Below are 9,476 nucleotides of genomic sequence, written 5' to 3'. Positions count from 1 at the left end.
AAACACAACCAGCACAACTATCCAGGTGGTCTCTGGAAGCATCGGTTAGTCCATTATAAAAGATATCAAGTATTTCATTTTTCTTCAGAGGATGATTAGGAAAAGCATTAAGTAATTGGAGAAGCCTCCCCCAAGCTTGTGGGAGACTCTCTTCTTCAATTTGCACAACATTATATATTTCCCTTAAAGCAGCTTGTTTCTTATGAGCGGGGAAATATTTAGCAGAGAAGTAGTAAATCATATCCTGGGGACAACGCACACAACCAGGATCGAGAGAATTAAACCATATCTTAGCATCACCCTTGAATGAGAACGGAAATAATTTAAGGATATAGTAGTAGCGAGTTTTCTCATCATTAGTGAATAGGGTGGCTATATCATTTAATTTAGTAAGATGTGCCACAACAGTTTCAGATTCATAGCCATAAAAAGGATCAGATTCAACCAAAGTAATTATCTTAGTATCAACAAAGAAATCATAATCCTTATCAGTAATAAAGATAGATGAAGTAGCAAAAGCAGGGTCATATTTCATTCTAGCATTCAGAGATTTTTCTTTCAGCTTAGCTAATAATTTTTTAAGATCACTCCTAACATTGCAAGCAAGAAAGTCTCTAGCAGTTTCTTCATCCATAACATAACCCTCAGGCACAACAGGCAATTCATATCTAGGGGGAGAATCTTCATCATCACTTTCATCAATATTGTCAGTTTCAATAACTTCATTCTCTCCAGCCCTAGCAAGTTGTTCATCAAGAAATTCACCTAGTGGCACAGTAGTATCAAGCATAGAAGTAGTTTCATCATAAGTCTCCTGCATAGCAGAAGTGGCATCATCAATAACATGCGACATATCAGAATTAATAGTAGAAGCAGGTTTAGGTGTCGCAAGCTTACTCAAAACAGAAGGTGAATCAAGTGCAGAGCTAGATGGTAGTTCCTTACCTCCCCTCGTAGTTGAGGGAAAAATCTTAGTTCTTTTGTCTTTAAAGTTCCTCATAGTGACCAGCAGATATAAATCCCAAGTGACTCAGAGAATAGAGCTACGCTCCCCGGCAACGGCGCCAGAAAATAGTCTTGATAACCCACAAGTATAGGGGATCGCAATAGTTTTCGAGGGTAGAGTATTCAACCCAAATTTATTGATTCGACACAAGGGGAGCCAAAGAATATTCTCAAGTATTAGCAGTTGAGTTGTCAATTCAACCACACCTGGATAACATAGTATCTGCAGCAAAGTATTTAGTAGCAAAGTAGTATGGAAGTACCGGTAACGGTGGCAAAAGTAACAGTGATAGTTTTGTAGTGATTGTAACAGTAGCAACGGAAAAGTAAATAAGCGAAGAACAATATGTGAAAAGCTCGTAGGCATTGGATCGGTGATGGAGAATTATGCCAGATGTGATTCCTCATGCAATAGCTATAACATAGGGTGATACAGAACCAGCTCCAATTCATCAATGTAATGTAGGCATGTATTCCGAATATAGTCATACGTGCTTATGGAAAAGAACTTGCATGACATCTTTTGTCCTACCCTCCCGTGGTAGCGGGGTCCTATTGGAAACTAAGGGATATTAAGACCTCCTTTGAATATAGTACCGGACCAAAGTATTAACACTTACTAAATACATGAACTCCTCAAACTACGGTCATCACCGGTAGTGGTCCCGATTATTGTCACTTCGGGGTTAACGGATCATAACACATAATAGGTGACTATAGACTTGCAAGATAGGATCAAGAACTCACATATATTCATGAAAACATAATAGGTTCAGATCTGAAATCATGGCACTTGAGCCCTAGTGACAAGCATTAAGCATAGCAAAGTCATAGCAACATCAATCTCAGAACACAGTGGATACTAGGGATCAAACCCTAACAAAACTAACTCGATTACATGGTAAATCTCATCCAACCCATCACCGTCCAGCAAGCCTACGATGGAATTACTCACGCACGGCGGTGAGCATCATGAAATTGGTGATGGAGGATGGTTGATGATGATGATGGCGACGGATTCCCCTCTCCGGAGCCCCGAACGGATTCTAGATCAGCCCTCCCGAGAGAGATTAGGGCTTGGCGGCGGCTCCGTATCGTAAAACGCGATGAATCCTTCTCTCTTATTTTTTTCTCCACGAACATGAATATATAGAGTTAGAGTTGAGGTCGGTGGAGCACCAGGGGGCCCATGAGGCAGGGGGCGCCCAGGGGGTAGGCGCACCCCCACCCTCATGGACAGGGTGTGGGCCCCCTGGCCTTGATTCTTTCGCCAGTATTTTTTATTAATTCCAAAAATATTCTCCGTGAAGTTTCAGGTCATTCCGAGAACTTTTGTTTCTGCACAAAAATAACACCATGGCAATTCTGCTGAAAACAGCGTCAGTTCGGGTTAGTTCCATTCAAATCATGCAAGTTAGAGTCCAAAACAAGGGCAAAAGTGTTTTGAAAAGTAGATACGTTGGAGACGTATCAGGGCCGCGGTCGCCCCAGTGTCCTCCAATTCGGCCTCCTCCGCGGCGGTAGCCTTGACCGCTGCGCTCGGGGCGGCGACCGAGGCGCCATCGCGGATGCCCCTGAGCTCCTGGCAGTCGTTGGTGTTGTGGTTGTGCACGTTGTGGAAGACGCAGAACAGATGGCTGCCTTGGATGACTCCGGGTGGTCGCAGCCGCGCTTCATTTCTGGTTTAGCCGTGAGCACGGCTGCCCCCTTGCACTTCACATCCTTGGCCTTGGCCTTCTTGTCCTCTTGGTCAGTCTCAGGGAGGTCGAGGAGGGAGAGGCGTTCTTCCTCAGATCTCGTGCACTTGGTCTCCATGTTGAACATCTCTAGAGTCGTGCACATGTCCTCGTGTATGGCGAGCTCTTCCTTCATCTTGACGTCACGGACACCATCAGTGAATGCGAAGATGATGGCCTCGTTTGAAACCTTGGGGATCTTGAGACGAACAATGTTGAAGCACTGGATGTACTTCTGCAGGGCCTCCCCTGGCTGCTGCTTGATGCGCCACAGATCTCCCGCGACAAGCGGGCGGTGACGAGTGCCCTGGAAGTTGGCGACGAAACGCTCGCGCATCTCGCCCCAGGAGGAGATCGATCCCACGGGCTGGTTCAGGAGCCACGAGCATGCGCCATCCTTGAGGGCCATGGGAAACCAGTTCGCCATGACCTTCTCGTCGCCGTTGGCCGCCTCGATGCTCAGCTCGTCGAGCTGCAAGAACTCAGCAGGGTCGGGGGTGCCGTTGTAGCATGGAGGCAGGTTGGGCTTGAACTTCCCCGGCCAGACGACATTGCGTAGCTCGGGAGTGAAGGCACGACAGCCCATGGTAGTCATGGGAGCCGGTCTTGGAGGTGGAGCCTGATCTTAACGCTCACGCGCCGCCATCACAGGCGGCGCACGGTCTTGACGTGGTGGTGCTGGGAGCGCAGGAGCATATTCTTGCGGCCGCTGGACCTCCTCGCAGCTTTCTTCTTCACGCGCGGGCCCCCTGCATGGCGGGTCGCGCCGTGGGGCCGCGCGCCTTGGTCCGAGGGTGACGTTTTGACGGGGAGGTGGCAGAGGTGCTCCATGGGCTACGTCGCTCGCGGCAGGCGGCGGGCGAGGAAGCGAGAGAGACGGTGTAGGAGTGCCCCCAGCAGCGCTGACAAGCTGGGCGATGCGGTCCAGCCAGTCTTTGTAGAAGTCGTTGACAAGGCGGTAGCGCAGGAGCTCGCGCGCCATGTGCAGCGTAGTCTGCGTGTCCGCTGGCCCGCGACGAGCATGAGATGACGAGCCAGTCGGAGTCAGCGATGGGGTGGCCGTGCGTCCATCACGCCGCATGGAGGGGTGCAACGATGAAGCTTGCTGCTCGCGCCCCGCTAGGCTGGTGGCGGCGTTGGCGGGAGGCGATGGAGAACGGTGGGGAGGCCCGCCGGCAGGCCCCGTCTGGGCGACGGGAGCGGCAAGGGCGGCCCGACGGTCAACACGGGCTCGACGGGCATCAGCCATGGAAGCTGTGGAGCGGCGGCGAGTCGATCGGCGGAAGAGAGGCTCCGAAGCACCCCTACCTGGCGCACCAAATGTCGGATTCGGGGTTCCGCGGACCCTTGAGAGGTTCGAACTCTAGGGTGCGTGCGAAGAACTCATCCTCCCCAGTCTGCCTGCACACCGATTCCACAGCCTAGCTCGACGAACCAGATGGACAAGAGACACGACTATTTACCCAGGTTCGGGCCACCTTGCGGTGTAAAATACTACTCCTGCTTTGAGGTGGATTGGACTCGAGGGGCTATGGATGAATGAGCACAGTGGACAAACCGCCTCAGGAGGTGATGTGTTCTTGAGCTCGATGAGCTGGTGGGTGTGGGGATGATCTGAATGATCTGTCCTCCACTATGGTGGTGGCTAGGTCGTATTTATAGTGGCCTCGGTCCTCTTCCCAAATGTAGGAGGGAAGGGATCCCACAACGGCCAAATTCAAAGGGAGACAACTAGTACAGGTTATCCTCACAAAAGTAGTCATTGCCTGCAAAAGCCTCTGGTGGTGATGCTGCGGTGGGCTCCGTGATGACCTCCGTCTTGCCGTCTTGGCGGTCTTGGTCTTGTTGCACCGATATGGAAACCTTTGCTTGATTCCTCAAGACTTCGCACCTGCGCTTGCCTCCTTAGCACCAAAGAGGAAACTGGTACACTGCGCCCGCTGGCGCCTACCTGGCCTTGGTGCCCCTTGCACAGATATCTCCAATCCTCGGGAGCCAGCCTGGTGAGGCTACCCCCCAGGGAGGTCTTGCTGTCATCCGCCTCGCTAGGTCTGGCCTCTCGCGAGGGTCTTGGGTTGTTGTTGTTGAAGCTGGGCCATAACGGGCCGTTGACGGAGCCACGCCGTGGGCCGCAAGCAGGCAAGTCTGGGTACCCCCATTCCCAGAACGCCGACAAACCTATTAACCTAGAGCCCAGTGCCAGTTTCTGTTTTTCCCTTGTTTTAGAGTTCCGTAGAAAAGGAATACCAAATGGAGTCCAAACGGAATGAAACTTTCGCGATGGTTTTTCTTGGACCAGAAGACATCCAGAGGGCTTGGAGTGCATGTCAGGAAAGCCACGAGGCGGCCACAAGGTCGGGAGGCACGCCTAGGGGCTAGGGTGCACCCCCACCCTTGTGGGCCCCTCGTGACTCCACCGACCTATTTCTTCCGCCTATATATTCTCAAATAATCCAAAACCTACCAAGAGAGCCATGAAAACACTTTTCCACCAGCGCAACCTTCTGTACCCGTGAGATCCTATCTAGGGGCCTTTTCTGGTGTCGTGCCGGAGGGGGATTCAATCATGGAGGGCTTCTACATCAACACCATTACCTCTCCGATGAAGCGGGAGTAGTTTATCACAGACCTACGGGTCCTTAGATAGTAGCTAGATGACTTCTTCTCTCTCTCTTTGGTTCTCAATACCATGTTCTCCTCAATGTTCTTGGAGATCTATTAGATATATTACTCTTTTGTCATGTATTTGCCGAGATCCGATGAATTGTGGATTTATGATCAGCTTATTTATGAATATTATTTGAATCTCCTCTGAATTCTTATATGCATGATTTGGTATCTTTGCAAGTCTCTTCGAGCTATCAATTTGGTTGGGCCAACTAGATTGGTTTTTCTTGCAATGGGAGAAGTGCTTAGCTTTGGGTTCAATCTTGCGGTGCTCGATCCTAGTGACAGAAGGGGAACCGACACGTCTTGTATTGTTTCCATCGAGGAAAACAAGATGGGGTTTTCATCATATTGCTTGAGTTTATCCCGCTACATCATGTCATCTTACTTAATGTGTTACTCTGTTCTTATGAACTTAATACTCTAGATGCAGGCAGGAGTTGGTCGATGTGTGGAGTAATAGTAGTAAATGCAGGTAGGAGTTGGTCTACTGACACGGATGTGATTCCTATATTCACGATCATTGCCTTAGATATCGTCATAATATTTGCGCTTTTCTATCAATTGCTCGGCATTAATTTGTTCACCCACCGTAATATTTTCTATCTTGAGAGAAGCCTCTAGTGAAACCTATGGCCCCCGGGTCTATTTTCCATTGTGTAAGTTTTCAATCTACAATTTTAGTTTCCTACTTACTTTCTTTGCAATCTTTTACTTTCCGTTCCATAGACCAAAAATGCCAAAAATATTACTTTTCGTTTATCCATCTCTATCAGATCTCACTTTGCAAATAACCGTGAAGGTATTGACAAGCTCTTTATTGCGTTGGGTGCAAGTTGGTGTTTGTTTGTGCAGGTATTCGGTGGCTTGTGCGTTGTCTCCTACTGGATTGATACCTTGGTTCTCAAAACTGAGGGGAAATACTTACTCTACTCTGCTACATCACCCTTTCCACTTCAAGGGAAAAACCAACGCAAGCTCAAGAGATGCAGACCTCACTCGCCGACGACGAGTGCGTCAACGCTGCACGTCCTTTTCTTCCCCGGCGGATCTATGACCACCGGTGAGGAGGGATAGAGAGGCCATCTTTTTTAGACCTGGAGAGAGGGTGATAGTGTGAGAAGCAAGTGGGCACCCCTTAGCAAGCAAGCGCTCAAGCTCCAGCCTATATATCTTTTTTGATACTAGTACTAGAGGTGGAGTAGAGGTAGAGTAGTGCTTCAAAACTGAAGGGACGCCATTAAAAAATAAAGTCAAGAAATAATGCGGCACCTCGGGCCAACGCGGCCAGATCGCATTTTGCACGAGAAATGACACACCATGTTTCGTTGACATGTGGTCCCGTTCCAACATGTTAGTGAGAAGACGTCGAGTCCGTTTGTACATTTTCCGAACAGACGTCTATGTAGGCCGGGGCACCTCTTCCTGTACTTTAGCAACCGTCCACCACCTCTTCGCATTTCCCTCTTGATTTGGAACTGTTGTCGCACGCTCTTCGTCCCTCCTCCATTTGCCTTCACCCCTCCTTCTGCCATTGTTCGGTCGTCTTTTCCATGGAGGGAACATGCCAGAAACGACCTCGCTATTCTTGCCCCGATATGAAAGATGACGTGGTGGAGGAACTCATTGATCGGTGCGACGTCATCACCTCGGCTATCATGGCAGGTTCGTTCAAGACCATTCTCGACTCAACTAATAATATCATTACAAAGAACCCAAGGGTCTAGGAGCGGTTTGACTCCCCTATCTTCTTCGCCATGACCCTGCTCGCTCGCGCGCGAACGACAGAAGCCTCGCCTTGTGCAAGTTGATGCCGCTTGATAATGATACATGTGATGTTAAGATGCCATCACTTAAGGGTAAGACCTGGGTAGGCGCAAACGGAGATTGTGTTGTTTATATTGGGTACAACTACGAGTGGGAACTTGTGAATGTGTACACTCGTCAGCGGATTCCACTTCCAAAAATCTCGGAGTGCCTTGAGGTTGAGCACATAGATGATCTACGTACGTTCAAATACGGATGGTGACTGTCGTCTACGGAAGATAGCAATTTGTCAAGTTCCCAATCGCTCTTGGGATTACACGAACTATGAAGTTGTTTCTATCTTCGACAAGCTTGTTGCCGTCCTTACTTCCACGCCTCGATGGATATTGCTCAAAAATCAATTCCTGTACACGGATGAGTACTGTGATGCAATTGAATATGAGTATCTTGTGTTTGCTGCCACCACTCCTGGCTGTTTTTGCATGGAATCCTTATGGTTTCGGTACGTTTGTCTTCCATCGTAATTATAATTGTTTCATCCACATGCATGCGGGTTAGCTAGTTTCCCTTTACTAATTAACCTTCTTGTGTTTCCAAGGTCCTGTGAACACTCCACCACCTATACTTGAAGAAATTTATAACCAAGGGAGAGATGACGTTTGTGATGATCACGAGCATGGGGACGAGCAGGACCTATATACTCAGTGGCTCCTGGCAACTTATTCCGATGGATCACCTCTTCTTGTCTGTATACAGCGCACTGTTGATGTTACTACTAAGGAAGCAAGTGTTGTCTCCCATGGTTGCACCCTCTGGACCTATTCCAACATCCGTTGCAGGGTATTTGGGATGGATACTAGTGTGCAAGCGCCAACACCTTCTCCTTGGTTCAGTATTTATAGTCTTGGAGAAAACCCGCTCTTCCTTGGACAAGACTATCCAATGATGGTGAAAGGCGATCCAGCTACTGTTGACACAACGTTACTACCATTTATGAGAAGCAACCGTATTACCTCGGACATTTCTATGGTTCCTACCCTGGCTATCACAATATGCGTCCTGATATAGGCTGCTTCAGCCTGGATGATCAGTCATGCGTTGGTCTCGATATTGACAATAACTGGCCCTTCCCAGAGGCTTACCTATGGTTCAAAGCAAGTGTTTCCAACGCTGAGGATTGGTTGAGCTGAAGTTCATTTCATTGCTTGTTATTTTTTGTGTGATGAAAACTTTAGTATTTACTAGAATGTTTTGTTGGAAATAATCTATAATCCAACATGTATCCTTGTTTCACGTTGTGTGTTGATGACTTGTTGTATGTAATGAATGGTACATTTTCATATGCATGTCATAAACTCAATTTATGAATGCTTTTCGAGTCACTTCTTGGAGTGTGAGTATCGTAGTAGTATAGCCAGCATCCGGTTATATGAAGTTGCCACATCACATAGAGCCAAAGGTCAGTGTCAAAACCGGCGGATCTCGGGTAGGGGGTCCCAAACTGTGCGTCTAAGGTCGATGGTAACAGGAGACGGGGGACACAATGTTTACCCAGGTTCGGGCCCTCTATATGGAGGTGATACCCTACTTCCTACTTGATTGATCTTGATGAATATGCGTATTACAAGAGTTGGTCTACCACGAGATCGTGATGGCTAAAACCCTAGAAGTCTAACCTGTATGATTATTGTTATCTGTCTTCTACAGACCTAGCCCTCCGGTTTATACAGACACCGGAGGGATCTAGGGTTACATTAGGTCGTTTACAGATAAAGGAATCTTCATATTCGATCGCCGAGCTTGCCTTCTACGCCAAGGAGAGTCCCATCCGGACATGGGTGGAGTCTTCGGTCTTTGTATCTTCACAGCCCATCAGTCCGGCCCATAGCTAATAGGCCGGACGCCAAAGGACCCCTTAGTCCAGGCCTCCCTCAGTAGCCCCCGAACCAAACTTCAATGATGAGGTGTTCGGCGCACAGATTGTCTTCGGGATTGCAAGGCGGGTTCCTCCTCCGATGACTTCAAAGTGATGTATCCGGCCTTCCATTTAATATCGTACCCCTCGGCTTCTGTGTATCAACAACTTCAGCTTCCACGTGTCAAGCGAATGCGAGAGGTTAGGGCATTTTTGCACATAACACCCCGGCCATGCGAGAAAGAGTGTCTATAAAGAGATTGGATCTCAGATCCATTCGGCACCACGCGGAAAAATCCTCAGAGACTGCTGGGAAAGACCACTCCAACATGGCTAGCGCTCCCAGCTCGTCCTCCCGTCCCTGCGGCCCAGAAAAAAGCGAGTGG

This window comes from Triticum aestivum, chromosome 4D (genome assembly GCF_018294505.1).
Source record: "Triticum aestivum cultivar Chinese Spring chromosome 4D, IWGSC CS RefSeq v2.1, whole genome shotgun sequence".
In the NCBI taxonomy this organism is placed as follows: Eukaryota; Viridiplantae; Streptophyta; class Magnoliopsida; order Poales; family Poaceae; genus Triticum; species Triticum aestivum.
The sequence above is the reverse complement of the archived record's forward strand: the minus strand, read 5'-3'. Positions refer to the sequence as shown.